This window comes from Lynx canadensis, chromosome D3 (assembly GCF_007474595.2).
Source record: "Lynx canadensis isolate LIC74 chromosome D3, mLynCan4.pri.v2, whole genome shotgun sequence".
Taxonomy (NCBI): domain Eukaryota; kingdom Metazoa; phylum Chordata; class Mammalia; order Carnivora; family Felidae; genus Lynx; species Lynx canadensis.
In genome coordinates this window covers 7,659,587-7,678,703 of record NC_044314.2, presented here as the reverse complement: position 1 = coordinate 7,678,703, position 19,117 = coordinate 7,659,587, and the positions used below count along the sequence as shown (strand labels likewise).

Genomic DNA, 19,117 nt, shown 5'->3' with positions numbered 1-19,117 from the left:
GTGAATTTATAAAGTGTTCTCATTTTAGTAGAATCTTACTAAAGAGAACTTCTGTTGCTTTGTGTAAATAATCTGCTCTTTGGCCCTGCCTTGCCCCTAACAATGTTAAGAGCTGGCATCTCTGATTCCCTCCACTGAGAACTCGTTCTGAAGCCACCTGTTCACCTAATTCCTTCGCCACGGCGCATTTCTCTCTCCTCGCTGTAGTCCTTGGCATTCTTGTTTTCCGGTGGCTGGCAAGTGGTGAGCATCATTTGGCCCAGAGAATTACCATCCCAGTAGTGGCTGTGGGGTGTAACAATTGCCTAGAAAACCGGTAGATGTGTATCTTTTAACACAGAAGACTACACTACATGGGTTCTTCTGGAATCAGCAGATGAAACTCGAGAGCTGCGTTTTATATCACTTGCCCCTTAAGAATCATAATAAACATAAATTGTGCTGCCATATCTACTGCTAACACTTAACATATATTTTACATCCTCAAAACAGCCCTATGCAAGGCAGGCACCTTAGCATCATAAAAAAAGACACAAAGGTGAACTTCACAAGGTCACAAGATAGTGACAGAACCAGGTTACAGGTTCATGCAGTTTGGTTCCAAGATCCATGCTGTCATGCAGTATGATACACTTCCTCTACTTGGGGTTTCCTATTATTTAGAATGTTTATTTCGGATTGTCATGGGAAAGAACTTCAGCACAAGCAAATGAATTACCTACTGTGGTCTCCTTCAGGCAACTACTCTAGCTTAAACAAGATGTTCTGTCTGGGCACTGGCGGGTAACCGTTTATGGGGCCTGACTCAGTGTATCTTATGGGCTTCATCTTTTAATCCTGAGGAAGGGAACATGGCTTTCCCTTGCATGGCCTTGGAAAAGTTCACTGGAAAGAAAACTGCCTAGGGGCGCTTCTGTGGTTCAGTTGGTTGAGCGTCTGACTCTTGATTTTGGCTCAGGTCAGGATCCCAAGGTCGTGGGATTGAGCCCAAGCTCAGTGTGGAGGCTGCTTGGGATTCTGTCTCTCCCTCTACAGCTCTGCCCCTCTCCCCCACTAGCTCGCTCTCTCTCTCTCTCTCTTTCTCTCTCTCTCTCTCTCTCTCAAAACCCCCCCAAACCCTGCCTCATAAGCTAATACAGGAACACGATTTGGTGGAGTTGAATTGTAACTCTTGGGAAGCCTCCATGTGTTTGGTACATAAGGAGAAATGTTCTCTCTGGGTTTTTGGTAATGTATTTGATCACACTGCCTGAGACGTTGTTGTGCCCTGTTGTACCAGGAGTCACAGTTTTATGCTTTATGGCACACAAAAGAATCCACCCTTTCCTTCTCATTTCCCACAGCGATGCTCAGCCAGTTCTCTTAAACTTCCTGTCATTTTGTAGTAAGCACATCCTGAACAAGAACTTCCTTCTGGAAGTAGTTCTAACTAGAACTCTGTGTTCTAGCTTCTCGCCTGCACCTTAAGTGGGTAGAAAAAAATCACCAGCTCTGTTCATATGGTAATTGTTATGATGACTTCAAGGTAAATTCCCCTCCCCACTTCTGGGAAATAGCCACTTATATTATACCTAGCCCAGTATCATTAAAACAGCAATAATCGTGTTGTTACAAACTTCGAATAGTTTCCCTAAACCCTATCAGCACATATGACTAGCCTAGGAAGTTTAGAGAATTAAGACAATTAAGTGAAACTAAAAGTAGCTAAATCCCATTTAAAATGCATGTCAGTGTTTTCTGTGGTGTAAGTCTACAGGCAATGAATTCTCTCACCTTTTGTGTAACTGAAATGTGTTTATGTTGCCCTTTGTTTTTGAAAGATATTTTCACTGGATATAGAATTCTGGATTGACTTTTTCTTTTCCTCTGTGAGTACTTTTAAAATATCAGGGGCACCTAGATGGTTCAGTCGTTGAGTGTCCGACTTCGGCTCAGGTCATGATCTCACAGTTCGTGGGTTTGAGCCCCGTGTCGGGCTCTGTGCTGACAGCTCAGAGCCTGGAGCCTGCTTTGGAATCTATGTCTCCTTCTCTCTCTACCCCTCCCCTGCTCGCTCCCTGCCTCTGTCTCTCTTTCAAAAACTAAAAAAAAAGTTAATTTTTTTTTTTTAAATCATTCCATTGTCTCCAGGACCCTGTTATTGCTGATGAGAACTTAGCTGCCATTTGCATTGCTGTTTTTCTGCAAATTATGTGGAATTCTCTCACTCCCCCCACCACACAGCTTTTAAGATTTTCCCTTCTCTTTTTCTAACCCTTTCTTGTTCTCCTTTCCCTGCACTACTGATAATTTTTGATTGGATGATGAACATAGTGGATGAAACATTTTAGGAACTCTGGGCTGTTACTGTTTTCCCCTGAAGGGGGTTAAGTTTTCTTCTGGAAGTCAGCTAGAAAATGGAGAGATCGTGGGGAGCCTGGGTGGCTCAGTCGGTTGAGCGTCTGACTTCAGCTCTGGTCAGGATCTCACAGTTCGTGAGTTCGAGCCCCACATCAGACTCTGCCGACAGCATAGACCCTGCTTGGGATTCTCTGTCTCTCCCTCTCTGTCTCTCTGCCCCTCCCCCACTCAGGTGCTCTGTTTCTCTATCTTTCAAAATAAATAAACTTAAAAAAAATTTAAAAAAAAGAACCAATTAAAAAAAAATGAATAAATAAAGATTCAGGAGCATTCAAGAGTTCCTGAGGAGCATTAAGGTGAGGACCAGAGAGAGGGGAGGTTATCTGAATTTTGCTACTGGTTTTACTACATTTACGTTTTAATAAATATTGTCTAAACTAAAATCATATTTAAAAATTCAAAAGTATCTTAATTGAGAATAATGAACAATCTTTCAATAGCTAGCAATTTGCAGATATATGAATTGCACAATAGAAAAACGTTCCTTTGGCATAAAATTTCCCATAGCATGTACATTGCCCATTTTCATTCAAAAAAAATCATCTGCAGTAGTGTAAAGATTCTGCTGTGCACAGAATTAACTCTATAGGACAGTATCAGGTGTTGCTTTTACCTTTTGCCCCATTGATGAAAATCAAGAAAAGTATTTGTCTTACTGGATTATTTAAAGGGGCAACTTTAATGATAACAATTTTAAGAACTCAGTATTGCCTAATGGGTAGAACTGAAAAAAAAAAAAAAAAGTTTTTCCCCCACTTAGTTAGATGTTTAGTTGTAATGATATTTCTCAGGGGCATATGACCCTATAATGGTATTTTGGTTTAAAAATTCTAGACAAACCCAATCCATAACCAAGAGAACTTTTTCCCCTTTCGTTGTCAGTAAATGAATCCACTCTGGATGGAAAACATCCTGTCATTAATTTGCTTTGACTCTGCTCTTGCGGCCTCCATCCCAGGGGTCTTTCAACCCCAACCCAGCCTTTGTTTTACTCCAGAGAGAGAGCATTGTCACTATTTCTGTTTGCGCTTGGGTGTGATCCTCCAGTATCTAACAAAAGTCCTGTTTCAAAAACAAAAATTGATTTTTTTTCAGGGGAGAGATTCAATCCCAAAATATTTCCTCCAGTCGTAGCATATGAATAGATTCAAGCTAAAAGGAAATTTAGGTTGCTGAAATCATTCCATCAGAGGTTAAAATGTACAACCCCTTTTTCCTTCCTTTGGTGGGGCACTGCTCTTCCTTATGGATCTCCAAATGAAACCACTGTAATGAAAAAAAAATGTGCCAAGCATGAGGCAAAACTATGCATCTTTGCTGCGACCTTGGGGCTCTCGTGAAAATGTGCTTGCAGGGTCCCTACACATTTACGAAACGATTGTTTTCATGGCTTTGATCCTTTCTGAGCTGGCCTCTCAATTTACCCAATGGCCTCATTTTCACCAGAGAATACCTCTCCAGGAAGCAACAAGATTGTGAAAGGAAACTTTGATCTGTATCCTTTGATTATGGGGAAAAATATAAATGTAATTCACTTATTAGAAACGGTGTAATTTTGGGAGCCTTCAGCTGGCAAGTAGCACCAAGGCGTGGGTCATAGAAGCTTACACTTTGAGGCCTCCCTCAAATCCTGACCAGTTATTTCCCCAGCAGTGATGTTTGATGGTTGGTTCTGATTGCTTCACAAAGTGATTTAGTTTTCTTTTCCTTTCTTTCTTTTTTTCTTTTCTTTTTCTTTTTCTTTTTTTTCTTAACTACTTCTGAGGAAGCAGGTTTTCACTGCTTAGAATTTGAAGACAATTGGTGGAATCCAGAAATTCAGCAAATGCCAACTGGAAAGGGAAATCTGAACTTTAGGTTTTAGAACAATTTGGACCAGAGCTTGATTTTATTTTCCTTTCTGCCTTACAGACTGATATTCCTGAGCTTTTATATTGTTTCTAGTCATTTGTGGCTTTTTAAGCTGTCTACATCTGCCGTGTGATAGGGAGATAAAATGTGAATTCTGCGTTTAACTAAATTAATTTAATTAATAGGAGTTGTTAGCTCCAGGGCATGAAAGAGTCCATCTAAAGTTCATTCAATATGTAACATTGATCAACTGCTAAATTGCTAACCTTCATCATTAATTTATAGGATCTTGGATTTTAACCTTGTTAACTGTTTTAGTCGAAAGGATTTCTCTATACAACCGACTGATAAGACTGTAACAGGGTGGGAATATATTTCTATTGTTCTCAGAGGAAGTTAAAATGCAAGAGGTTTAAATGTGCGAGTAACAAAACTCATAGTAAAACTCTGGGTAAAAGAAATAAATGTACTTATTTTTTTTTCAGTTTTCATTTCCATGTTCGCCTTAGGGTAAAAATTCAATTTTAATATCGTAATGTTTGTTTCTATTCAGAACTTGTGGGAGAAATGAATATGCTGGGACCCAGAGGTTGAATATATATTAAGATAATCTGTTTGAATTTTAGTAATTTTAATAATCTGTATGAATTTTTCAATTGCATTTCTCATCAACTTACAGATTAGTAAACTTTATTTTTCATTTAAGTAGATTACAGCACAAAGTTCTGGAGCAAATTTGCTAATAGCCTAGCTCTTTCGTGACGCTGAGTCAGATATTATATGTTTATAGCTCTCATTTTAGCAATTAATCATAGACTGCTTAACTGTTCACTGTAAAACTGTCTGATTCCCACAGGAGATTATAAAGTCCTGGAGAGTAAGGTTATAACATTGCCATATTATCCAGTGTCTGGAACTTGATAACTTTCTTTAAAACTTTACTAAAAGTAATAATAATTTTCATTAGCAGGCACATATGCCAAAGTTGTTTATGGTAAAGATAAAGGTGATTGGAAAATCTTTGAAGTCTTTCTTTTTCTCTTATCTTGAATCTTTGCAAATCATGAGTCTTTTAAAAAAAATTATAACATAGGGGCATCTGGGTGGCTCAGTGAGTCAAGCATCCAACTCATGATTTTGGCTCAGGTCATGATCTCACCGTATGTGGGAAGAAGTCCCAAGCCAGGCTCTGTGCTGATGGTGCAGAACCTGCTTGGGATTCTCTCTCTCCCCCTCTCTCTGTCCCTACCCCACTTGTGCTTGCAGAAGTGCTCTCTCTCTCTCTCTCAAAATAAATAAACACTTTTAGAAAATTTATGATGTATATATTTCTCAAATTCTTCATATCTTACAAAGGGGACCATGTGAAGTTCTGATATAAATTTCAAGAGGAAAAATAAATGAAAATTATCATTGTTGGTTACATTTGAGTATTCTAGACTCTACAGAAATTTAGGTTATTAACAACAGAATTACAAAGAGACCATTGAACCACTTTTATAGGGTAGAGGAGGATGTGATACAGAAGAAAGAAAAAAAACTCTTCTCAGGCTTTTTGTTTCTGGTCTTGAGAAATGATAAGTAAAATGAAGGAGAGAGTGAGAAAGCCAGCATTTTATGTCTTTCTACCCCTGGGATCCCCAACTTCCTGGAAGAGTTGATGCTTTAGCAGTGTTCAAATTGTTTAAGAATATTAAAGTCTAGAGTTTAAGTACATGAAAAGTATTCTAAAATGTGTAAGCACAGGCAGTTTAAAGGAATGATTTTGCAGATACTCAAATACCATCTGTTCTTTTCAGAAAGTGACGTGCGCGAGAACATACTTGTGGTAGAGATGTCATTCTGGTTAACCCCCCGTTCACAACCGGCCTTCTCTGTTCCATTGCTATAAGATACCATCTAGGCCACTCTCCACACCATCCTCACTCAAATCTCAACATCATTTTAAAGATGTGGGGAGGAAGATTTCCAACCTTGCATACTATACAGAGCCTAAACATTAAGCAAATGTGAGGGTGGAATAAAAAAACATTTAAAGACATGAGAAAAAAAAAATGGACCTTTTCTCAAAGAATTACTGGAGCATATGCTCCAACAAAAAGAGGGAGTAGACCAATATTTCTGGGGTGCCTGGGTGGCTCAGTTTGTGAAGCATCTGACTCTGGATTTCAGCACAGGTCATGATCTCACAGTACAGAGTCTGTTTGGGTTTCTCTCTGCCCCTCCCCAGTTAGCACTCTCTCTCTCTCTCTCTCCAAATAAATAAACTTAAAAAAAAGAAAGAGAGAATATTTCCATGTCAATAGCTATACTAGATTGGAGAGCAATCAATCCAAGTTCTAATGAAAGGCAATAAGGCCAAGGAGGGATGTTTTTAAGCAAGGAGAAAAATTGATAGATTTCTTGCTGTGTTCAGATATATTGAGAAATGATTTCCAATTCTGATGAAAACTTCCAAGATGATCAATATATAGAAAATTAAGTGACTGAAAGCGAAGTGACAAATAGTGAATGCAGTTATACAAGAAAGAAAGAATCATAGCATAATATATGTTTTTAGTTAATAAAGATATTTACTTGCTTATAACAATGTAAACAGCTGGATAATGATTTAACCAAAAATTGTGATACAACTCTTTTTAAGTTTATTTGTTTATTTTAAGATAGAGAGAGAGTGCATGCATGAGCTGGGAAGGGGCAGAGAGAGAGAGGGAGAGAGAGAATCCCAAGCAGGCTCCACGCAGTGAGCATGGAACCAACTCAGGGCTCCATGTCACAAACCGTGAGACCATGACCTGAGCTGAAATCAAGAGTCAGACACAACCAACTGAGCCACCCACACGCCCCTGATATAACTCTTTTGGGAGAATGGGGGAAAGAGGAATATGTATGTGTGTGAATGTGTGGGTGCATGAAAGAGTTAAATTGTTATCTCTGTCTTAAGGTTAAAGCTTTTATTAAACAAGAAAATCCAGAAATCGTGGCGTACAATGGTAATATAACAAAAAAAGACTTTGGAATTGGGATGGAGAGTAGTGAGTCTGGTAGGCAGAACCCCTCAAAGATGCTTGAGTCCTGGTCCCCAGAAAACATGGCTATGTTAGGTACCATGGCGTAAGGGACTGTGCAGGTGTGATTTAAGGATTTTGAGATTAGGAGGTTATCCTGGATTTTTTAAGTGAATCCAATCACATGAAGCTTTGAGGTCAGAGAGAGGACAGAGAGAGAGGGAGAGAGAGAGAGAGAGAGAGAGAGAGAGAGAGAGAGAGAGAGAGATGTGACCACAGGAGTGGTCACGAACCTAGGAATGACCCTAGGAATATGGGCCTCTATAAGTTGGGAACAACCCTCATCGAACAAACAAGAACCTCAGTTCTATGACCTCAAGGAACTAAGTGTTGCCAATAACCTGCAAAGGAAACAGATTGTCTCCTGCAGCCTCCAGAAAGGAAGTGCCCTGTGGACATAAAGATTTTGGCTTGGTGAGGCCTGTGCCAGACTATGATCTATAGAACTGTAAGATGATAAATATGTGTTGTTCAAAGCCACTGAATTTGTGGTACGTGTTATAGCAGAGCCAACGGAAAACGACTACAGTGAGGAAGAGATATTTTATTTAAGCTTTGGGGAACATTTTACTTTTTAGATAATTTTTTTTTAAAATATGTACAATTTTTAAAGCTTTAGTAAAATAAGAGTTGATATTTTTCTCAATGTAATTAAAAACAGAACGAAGCCAACAGTCAGCCTCCTTCGGGCTCCCCTTCCATTAGGCATATTATCTCTGAATTCTGGTGGCTTATGCAGTCCGTGAAATTGGAGAAGGGCCCTTGAGTTCCAGTCCATTTTGGATGTTGCCGTGTCTATACAGTTGTGGTGGTTTAAAATTGTGGCTGTGAAGACTTCGGCACTCCCACTATTCAGGGGTGGGGGTTATGTGCCCTTTGCTTTTTTTTCTGGGCTGGCTTGTGATGGATTTTACCAGTCAGTAGTAGAAGAGACACAAGGTGACATGTGGGCCTGGATTATAAAGGACTGTGCTGCTTTTGTCTTGTTCACTCCTGGAGTCTTGAGGCACCGGGTACAACGTCTGGTTACACTGACCTCACGCGTTGGGAGGTCTCGCGTGGTGCGCTACTTAAGACATCCAGCTCTACTGGTTCTTCAGCCATCCTTGTCCAGGCATGCGTGCCTGAGTCTTCACGTGCATGAGGCCATCCTGGGACCCTCCAGGCTGGCCCATCTGCCCTGAATTTTTGTCACACCCACATAGAACAGAAGAATCACCCACCTACTCACATTCCAGACCCACAAAACTGTGGGGTATAGTAAGATGAGCTTTGTCTTAAGTCAACAATTTAAAGTTTGGGGATAGTTTGTTATGTCATAATAGAAGACCATAAAATATTTTATTAGAAGGCAACTTCTGATGGTAGGTAGCTTCCACACCCACAACATTAAATTTGGTCTTGCAGATCCTGGCATGAAACTCCAAAACCCACAGTGCTTGTTTCCTTCCCGGGGTCCAGGGAGCCATCCCACAGCCAAGTCCTACAGAAGCCCCCAAACCTTGATCTATGGAATCCACCAGTCTCTCCAAGAAGGGCCACCTTCTTCTATTACTCTTTAAGCAAAATTTATTTCCCTTAATGCATCTCACAAAACAAAGTTAGCCTTTTTGTAGGCAAGAAAATCCTGAACTCAAGGGCTCTAAAACCAACTATTTTGCTTAAAAGAGAAAAGGGGAGAATTTGTCATGCATACATAGCAGGAAAAACAACATCACCGATCATCAACTAGCTCCCCACCCTCATAAACCAACATGTCTAGGGTTAGAAGTAGGGTTAGGTGGAGGGGAGAGGATATTTAAATTTTACCAATTAGGGCACCTGGGTGGCTCAGTCGGTTAAGCGTCCGACTTCGGCTTGGGTCATGATCTCGAGGTTTGTGAGTTCAAGGCCTGTGTCAGGCTCTGTGCTGACAGTTCAGAGCCTGGAGCCTGCTTCAGACTCTGTGTCTCCCTCTCTTTCTGCCCCTCCCCCACCCACGTTCTGTCTCTCTCTCTCTCAAAATTAAACATTAAAGAACATTAAAAAGAATAAATTTTACCAATTAAAAAAAAACTATTGGTTACTATAATTTTTATAATATATTAAGATGTTCTTAATGTCTTAAGATATGATCAATTCTTTAGCTCCTCCAAATGTTTATATTAAATAAATATATGTTGAATGTATTTTTGAAAAATCTGTTAATTGTATTATTGAATTCTTCCAGTAATAATAAACAGTTACATAGTATTTACTGTGGGTGAGGCATTGCCCTAGAAACTGCAGATAAATTAACTCTTCATCGATTTACTTTTTATCTATATTTCTTTATATTTAAAGTGGGTTTCTTTTTATTTGAAAACAAATGTTCTAACATTTATTTATTTTTGTGAGACAGAGAGAAACAGAGGATGAGAAGGGGAGGGGCAGAGAGAGAGGGAGACACAGGATTTGAGAGCAAGGCTCCAGGCTCTGAGCTGTCAGCACAGAGCCCGACATGGGGCTCGAACTCACGAGCCATGAGATCATGACCTGAGCTGAAGTCAGACACTTATCTGACGGAGCCACCCAGGTGCCCTTAAAGTGGGTTTTTTATAGACAACATATAGTTGGGTCTTCTTTTTTAATCCAGTCTGACAATCTCTGTCTTTTAATTGGTGTTATTTAGACCACTGACATTCAAAGTGATTACTTGTATAGTTGGATTAGTATCGACCGTATTTGTTATTGTTCTCTGTTACACCTTTATTATACCTAATTTTGTCTTCCATTCTTTTTCCTGCCTTTTGTGTTTTAATTGAGCATTTTATATCATTCCATTTTCTCTTCATTTTTATGACATCGGTTGTATTTATTTATTTATTTACTTATCTACTTCTTTATTTTTAGTGTTTGCCCCAGAGTTTGTGATATACTCTTACAACTAACCCAAGTCCACCTTTAAATAACACTGGATTGCTTCCTGGGTAGTGTGAGTGCCCTATGGAACAAAATAATCCTAATTCCTCCCTCTTATCTCTCGAATCATTGCTGTCATTAATTTCAGTTTTATGTAACCATATACAGGCATATGTATGTACATAAGGTGTAGACAGACTCCTACATAGTTGAATACATTGTTCTATTATTGTTTTGAACAAACTTTTATCTGTTAGATCAATTAAGAAAAGTGTTTCTTTTACATTCACTTATTCCTTCTTTGATGATCTTCTTTAGTCGTTTCTGACCTACATCATTTTCCTTCTCTCTGGAGAACTTCTTTTAACATTTCTTGCAAGGCTGGTCTGCTGGCAACACAGTCCTTCAATTTTTGTTTGTCTGAGAAAGACTTTATTTCTCCTTCACTTTTGAAGGATAATTTTTCAAGGTACAGAATCCTAGGTTGGTGGGGTTTTTTTCTCTCAACGTTTAAAAATATTCCCTTTCACTCTCTTCTTGCATGATATCTGAGGGAGGATGGATATAATTTTTATTTTTGTTCCTCTAAAGGAAACATGATTTTTCCTTTGACTTCTTTCAGGATTTTTTTTTATCTGTGATTTTCTGAAATTTGAAAATGACATATGGAATGTAGTTTTGTGGGTGTTTATCCTGCTTGGTGGTCTCTGAGCTTCCTCTCCTAAATGAAGTCAGAATCGTCTGAGGTTGCTGACATTATTGCTGTCAGAGCAGACTTGATCAGCAAGGCCCAGATAGTGAGGGGTTAAATGACACAGCTAGTGGGGGCAGGGGGCCTAAGGTGGGGGGTTGCACCCAGACAGTGTTGTGTATGTTCTAAAGGCCCTGTGGCTCATGTAGACTCTTTCAGACTGTCTCACATTGTTTTGAAAAACTCATAGCATGCCTTGTTAGCAAATAAGTCCCATTTTATTTATGAAAGTAAAATGCTGACTTAACCCCAGTTTCCTCTTGAATAATGAACATGTTTCTAAAATATTTCTTCCCTCTGCTACTTCTAGTTACTCCATTCTTGCTTGCTTTGAAGCCACCACTTGGAAATGACTTTGACTTTTCATGTTCTTGTGTATTCTTTTATACTGGTGCCTTCCTTATATTTTTTTCCTCCTTTTCTGTCTTTTTTTATTCTAAATGTTTAAGAGTCAAAAATGACTAGGGTACTTTAATTACAATGATTTGAATGAGCTGGTTTGATTTGCCTGTTTAATCTGTACGGTGGCCCGGCTTCTGGGAGGTGCAAGGAACAGAATGAGTCACTGCATCATCGGCTGCATCATCAAGACAGAGGGTGGCCAAGGGATGGAGGCTAGACTGAGATTTGAAGTTTCTGGATTCTAACTTCTGCCAGCTCACTGGGCATCCGTCTCTACATGGGGCTGGTTTTGACTATGGTTTATAGGTAATCACTTAATTTCATGTTATTTGTATCTTTTCTTTTCAAAAATGGCAGTAATTGTCCTTTGTCCCTCCACGTTCCCACCAGGAGATAGCAAAGATTCATTATTATTAAAAACAAAGTGAAATTGTCAATCTGTCCAGAGGTGTTTGCTATATAAATAGAGAAAACAATTCTAACGATTTCCTTGGCCTCTGTGGCTGTGCCTGTAGGGTAAATAAGCACTTTCTCAATGAAGGGAGCATTTTGAAATTCCTTCCAAAGAAGTCTGGCATTCATTCTAAATTGACCTGGAGGCTGGGGAGCCCTGGACTTATTCCAGCTGATTTGAATTCTGCCAGGTAAATATTTCCACGAACTAAAAAGCTGTGGTAGACTAGTTATTCATGGACTTGGCTGTTACCGTGGCATTGTTCTTGAGTTACTTTTGTGTTATATTTTTAGAACCTCTATAATTGTATAGGTCCTGATGCTTAATCTTAGTCACTTTGTGTTCTTTTAGATGCAGAATACTAGAGCTGGGCAGAACAATCTACCTTTTAAGAAAGGCCATTTATTGTAAACTTAAGATGTTTAGAGGTAGGTAGGTGTTTTGAGATAGTGACAATAGCATGGGCGGTCCCATGCTCTTTTTTCCTTTTGCTGCAACCTCTAGCATGTTTAGTTTTTATCCTTAGGTTTGATGCTTCCTGGCACCCCACGGTTGCTATACCTCCAGACGAGTCTTCACATGGCAATTTATGAATGTAGACGTAGGGGGTCTATCAAGGTGGCAAGAGAAATCTCTCCTCTTATACCTGTCTCCTTTTATGCAGGAATGAAAATTTATCCCCAAAGTCCCTTTACCTGACATATATTTGGGCAGAAGGAGGTCTCATGGCCTCTCTGAGCTGCAACGGTGGCTGGAAAAGGGAGTATTTTGCTTTTTGAGTATCTACATTGGGGGTGGTCAAGGAGAAGGAATGAGGGGTGACAACCAAAGTGTTCGTCACAAGGAACAAATTCTTTTTCTTTCTTTCCCTTCTGTCCTATTCACAGAAATAGCCTGCCTCCAGTGGCCCACCGTCTTGGGACAAACTTACCATCACAAATTGACCATCATGACAGCTGATGCTACCCATCCAGGATGGAAGAATGGGTCTGCACACTTCGTTACACTGTCCTCGAAAGGTAATCAGCTGCTGTGCGTGGGTGAATGGAACGGGTCTATTTAAGTTGCTTTGAAGTTTACCTAGTCAAGCACCACAACCCGTGTCAGCGGAGGAATTGAGGAGGAAAGGTTACACATGTCTTGATCTGTTTCTTACAACTGCCTTGTGATGGCGGCAGGCAGCCATTAACACTGATGATGTTATAAATATAGGGTGAACAATTAAAGGGGTAGAAGTTCTAATTCTAGGAACTGGGTGTGAACAGTTTCATTTCCAGGCTCTGAATGACCAAAGGTGCCTGGACTGTAAGTTTTCTGTTTCAAACACAGTTGGCACAGGTCCATTGGTAGCCGGAGTTTATCATCTGAAATAGATGGATCTCTCCTTTTAAATTATTTTTTCTGTTTCTTGCATTTATATTCAAGTTTGTATTGGTTTGCTATAAATAGTTGGAGAATAGCATGTGATGACCTTGTAGAAGGCAGTATATGATACAATCAGCTCTATGTAGTCATTCTAAAAGAGTTTCTCATTGGCAGGAATGTAGGAGACATATACTGGAGGCATGGACATCATTATCATGGACATGTCTCTTTGTTTCTATTGTAGCCAATAAAATATTCAATTCAGCAGGTTACCTTGGAAGAAAAGTGTGATGAAGTTGGTCTTCTGGTCTTGACTTTATTACCAACATGTCAGGACCCAAATACTCTTAGTGTGGTCAGGTTGTTGTAATGATGCACGAAGGCAACCAGCACGTCATTCTGAACATGATCTCCTTTATCTGAAAACAAAGGGAAAAACCTGATAAAACCCGAAGAGTTTTGGAAAAGTTTAGTGTTTCTTGATTCACACTCTCTACTTGGGAATTAGTTGAGAAACCTTGATACTGCTTAAATAAGTAAGGGTTTGCTTTTTCTTGCAAAGAGTATTGAGGTGGTCATCCCGGGGGGCCAGTGCACTGCTCCGTGGCCAGGTTCATTTTACCTTTTCTGCTCTGCTGTCCTTCAAGCAGAAAGGCTGAGCATCTAAGAATTATATCAGCATTCCAGGACAGGAAGAAAGACATAGAAGAAAGGATAAATGGCTGTATCAGGACTTTGGAGCATCCCCAGAAATCCCAGTAAAGGTACGTCTTGTTGCCATGCACCATGTCCCACAGCTACTGTTAGCTTCAAGAGAGTCTGGCGGCTGCAGTTTCTTAGCTGATCATGTTTGCATTGCCTGAAAACTGGATGAAATAGGGAAGTGATACTGTCTAAACAACTAGCAACCTATGCTACCACACCCATCATCACCAAAATATGGCATCTGTGTAATGCCTGTTAGGCATTACTTTAAACATCTATTGCCTTAGTAAGTGTAGAGGCAAGTGATTAGATATCAAAAAATAATCCACCATTTTATTTTCTTTTTCAAGTTAGCAATAGTAGCCTTCTCATTCATGTTTAGTTTGTTTTCTGATTTATGTGCACAATTTTACATATATTTCCCTTTCTTCGAGAGGAAGTGAAAGTTCGTTTGGCTAATAAAGAGAGTTCTGGAGAGGCCAAACTCATTGGATTGCTAGAGGTCTAGAATTCATGTCGGGACTGCTCTGCTCCCTGCACGGTCCAAGCATCCTGGCTTCCCTTTTGGAACCAGCTCCTCATGCTGAGTAGACCTGGAGGCATTTTGAGTCTCAGGTTGAGGAGTAGCTTCTGAGTCACTAGGTGGCCCATTTCCTGCTGTGCCCAACCCAACTGTCTGGGTCCATAGGAACGCTCTCAATGGTGTCGTAGACAACAGATCAACAGTGTATTTAAACAGAGCCAAAGAAATGCTATATCACAGCCCAACTGCATCACAAATCCAAGGCTCTAAGAGCCCAAATTGTAACATGCATTCCAAAACAATGGACACATTACAGAGTCAGCCTTTTGCAACTGTGATACAAATTTGAACGTTTTTTTCTCCTAACTTTTCCCCTTCCTATTCTTTTCTTTTTTCTTTTTTCCCCCTCTATTTAGGTTTTGTCTTAGAGACCTTATTTGAACTTTAAAGTTAGCAAGACTTAAAGAAGTCACCTTTCCTAACTTCCCTTCTGTAGGAATCCTAGAAGACCACATCTGGGTTCTGCATGTAGACTCATGATCCCACATATCAGTCAGTTCTGAATAACATGTCAGAATGCTGTGGGTTTGTATTAGGCTGACCTCTCCTATTATATTTCGTAATCTCATACCAACAGTGAAACTCCAATATCCCCTTTGACAAACGACAAAAAGGACTAATGTACTGACTAGGCATTACATTGCTGGGGCTTCCCTTTTGTAGAAGCTTTGTTGACTCAGAATTGAGTGGTAGTTCATGAGTCTCTAAGAGGAAATTGGAAGGAGAGTATACATGAAGAACAGCAGCAATTCTGGGTAAAAGTTGAGAAATGTGATGGTTGTGAAGGAGAAAGAAACTGAACAGTGTTATTTGCCATTCTTTTTTTTTTTAATATAATTTATTGTCAAATTGGTTTCCATAATACACCCAGTGCTCATCCCAACAAGTGCCCTCCTCCCTGCCCATCACCCACTTTTCCCTCTCCCCCACCCACCATCTACCCTTAGTTTGTCCTCAGTCCTTAAGAGTCTCTTACGGTTTTCCTCCATCCCTCTCTGTAACTTTTTCCCCCCTTCCCCTCCCCCATGGTCTTCTGTTAAGTTTCTCAAGATCCATATATGAGTGGAAACATATGGTATCTGTCTTTCTTTGCCTGGCTTATTTCACTTAGCAAAATACCTTCTAGTTTCATCTACTTTGCGGCAAATGGCCAGATTTCATTCTTTCTCATTGCCAAGTCATATTCCATTGTATATATAAACCACATCTTCTTTGTCCATTCATCAGTGGATGGACTAGGCTCTTTCCACAATTTGGCTATTGTTGAAAGTGCTGCTATAAACACTGGGGTAAAGTGCCCCTATGCATTAGCACTCCTGTATCCTTTGGGTAGATTCCTAGCAGTGCTATTGCTGGGTCATAGGGCAGATCTATTTTTAATTTTTTGAGGAACCTCCACACTATTTTCCAGAGCGGCTGCACCAGTTTGTATTCCCACCCACAGTGCAAGAGGGTTCCCGTTTCTCCACATCCTCGCCAGTACCTATAGTGTACTCATCTGTCCATTTTAGCCACCCTGGCTGGCGTGAGATGACATCTCATTGTAGTTTTGATTTGTATTTCCCTGATGATGAGTGACGTTGAGCATCTTTTCATGTGTCTGATGGCCATCTGGATGTCTTCTTTGGAAAATGTCCATTCATGTCTTCTGTCCATTTCTTCATTGGATTCTTTGTTTTTTGGGTGTGGAGTTTGGGGAGTTCTTTATAGATATTAGATACTAGTCCTTTATCCGATATGTCATTTGCAAATATCTATTCCCATTCTGTCCATTGCCTTTTAGTTTTGTTGATTGTTTCCTTTGCAGTGCAGAAGCTATTTATCTGGATGTGGTTCCAATAGTTCATTTTTGCTTTTAATTCCCTTGCCTTTGGAGATGTGTCAAGTAAGAAATTGCTGCGGCTGAGGTCAAAGAGGTTTTTTTTCCTGCTTTCTCCTCTAGGGTTTTGATGGTTTCCTGTCTCACATTCAGGTCCTTCATCCTTTTGGAGTTTATTTTTGTGAATGGTGTAAGAAAGTGGTCTAGTTTCATCCTTCTGCATGTTTCTGTCCAGTTCTCCCAGCACCATTTGTTAAAGAGACTGTTTTTTGTCCATTGGATACTTTTCCTGCTTTGTCAAAGATTAGTTGGCCATACATTTGTGGGTCCAATTCTGGGGTCTCTATTCTATTCCATTGGTCTATGTGTCTATTTTTGTGCCAATACCATACTGTCTTGATGATTATGGCTTTGTAGTAGAGGCTAAAGTCTGGGATTGTGATGCCTCCCGCTTTGGTTTTCTTCTTCAATATTACTTTGGCTGTTTGGGGTCTTTTGTGGTTCCACACAAATATTAGGGTTGTTTGTTCTAGCTCTGAGAAGAATACTGGTGCGGCAAGGTCAGCAGTGCAGTGTACAGCATGAAAAGGTGGTCCTTTATGTTCCCAGGTTTAGAGAGAATGTGTGGCCTGGCAACTTGAGGGACAGTAAGAAATGAAAATGAAATAGGTCAGCTTGTGTTCATGGCTTAGCATTGCATTTTAATTAAAACAAAATCATAGTCTTTTTTTTTTTTTTTTCCTTGTGGTCCAGCATCTTAACTGGTGGCTTACTCCAGCTCAGCCAGGGGATGCATTTGGGGGATGAGGTCAGCATATGACACACGCCGCCTCCTTTACAGGTTCACTGAGAGCCGGTGCAGTCCTACCACCATGGCCATTCCTTAGCTCACGAGGAAGGAACAGCCCAGCGTCATTTTCTCCATCCAAATCTGGCTGCAATGCCTGATCCTGCACAACTGCAGGCATCTTTCCAGGAGTCCAAAGTCAGGGAACGCTCTGGAATGCGTGGATGTTGTGAGTTTGGGTCCAGAACACTGGGACAGGAAGGCCGGGCCAAGGGGAGAGAGAGCCAGGCTCTGTGCCAAGAGAGGACGTTCACGATGCTGTTCTGTCTGTTATTTGCCATTTTGACCATCGTCTTTAAAAGTGAAATGTTGAGGTTATGTCCTTGCAAGGATCTTTCATTATATTCTTTTTTCCATTTTGCACAAGACTATAAAACAGGTTTATCTTCTCCTTCCCTGTCTCCCTCTTTCCATGTCACTCTTTCTTTCTCTTTCCCTTTCTTCCTTCCTTTCTTTTCTTCTTTTTAAGCCTTATAACTATGAGCATTTTAAGGAGAGGTTAATCCCCCTGATTTGGCATGATGAGGGGAGGCATCATGTGTGAAGTGAGGCTTGAATTAATCTTGCAGGATCAGTATTTGAGTGTTTGTCAGATGGGAGGAGACACATTGAATAAAGACAAATGGACCAATGTAACAATTTTTATTGAGTCTGCTGGAGTAATTCAGTCATGATTATTCAGGCTACTGTTGCATAAATACACAGCCCACAGGTAGCCATTATTGTTCACACTTCCTTTCTTTCACTGTGGGGAGGGCAGAGCATTTACTTTGTGGAGTTAAAGTTGAATACTCAGTGATTGTCAATATTTTTCCCCAGGAGACCTGCATTACAGATGATCTTCCCAAGCAAGATGCTCCAAAGGAGGTAACGGGTTCTGTGCCAATCTGGGCAAGCCACTGCTAACTTTACCCTTTTCTCTCTTAAAACCAATACAAAGAAGAGTAGAATTATAAGGGAAAACAAATATAGGTACCATATTTGTTTTTTAAAAATTGTCACAACTGATTTTAACTCACCATGTAGATGATGGTAGTTGAGTATTATCAGAAAATTGAAGTCCACAATGGACTTTGTCCACATCTGTTTATTGAAAGTTTACTACAGTATGGGAGTTAGCTACTATTACATTCCTTCTGCTACAGACTCACAGGGATTTAAAAGGACAATGGGTTTAACGGAGAAAAAGGAGGAAGTGTGAAGACAAGTCTTTGATTGGTCACTTTCAAAGTGACCATTTGGGAGGGACTTTATGTGGGATTTTTGAAAGTGCCATGGAGGTGGTGGGTATAAGTAGTAGGCAGGGGGCTTCCTGATTGACTTTCAGATTCATTTTGTCATCTTTGATTGGTTCACTATCCCCAGGCACGTAACTGGGTCCTTCCCAGAATTGGTAGGCTCATAGGGGTTTTCCTGGTCCACTGAAAGAATATCTAGTTCCCTACTTTGGGTTCCAAGTCTACGAGAAGACAGTTCTGGATAATTGTTGCATTAAACTCTGAGGTCCTTTTTCAGCATAGACCAGTGCCTGGTATATAGTAAGGAGTCAATGTATGTGGAATATATACCAAATATTTTATAAGAGGGATTTTTCCCAACATTTTACTGTAAAAACTTTCAAATGTAAAAGTTAAAAGGATCGTACAGTGAACATCCATATTCCCACTACCTAGGTTCTATAATTAAAATATTACTACTATATTTTCTTTATCAAATATCTATCCATGTGTTCACCTCGCAAGAGGAATTCTCATATGACACATTTGATTAAGCTAATAAGAAAATAGTTTATTGTCTTACTGCTTTCATGGGCAGAGATCTAGTCCAAGGGCATAATGAGTGATATTCCAGAGATGTCTTAATTGCCCTTATAAACCACTATTGTTTGCCAAATATGGGTGGGACTCAGGTCTTATATGAGGCTGTTAATGTTCAAGGACTTCAGTCAGTTAAGGTGTGGATATGCTAAATGTTTATTAGTTGATAGTATTG

At 40.0% G+C, this 19,117-nt stretch overlaps 1 protein-coding gene across 2 annotated transcripts in view; it reads left to right on the top strand.

Annotated features, from left to right (window-relative positions):
• The window catches only part of SOCS6 (suppressor of cytokine signaling 6), a 63,596-nt gene extending 45,217 nt beyond the window's left edge, over window positions 1-18,379 (top strand). The window contains exons 3-5 of one of the 2 annotated variants that reach the window (XR_004344280.1): window positions 12,694-12,825; window positions 13,822-13,935; window positions 17,945-18,379. The gene's annotated coding sequence lies outside the window, so the exon portion shown is untranslated. The remainder of the gene's footprint in view (window positions 1-12,693; window positions 12,826-13,821; window positions 13,936-17,944) is intronic. The other variant, XR_004344278.1, reaches the window with a different exon arrangement.
• The last annotated feature ends 738 nt before the right edge of the window (window positions 18,380-19,117 follow it).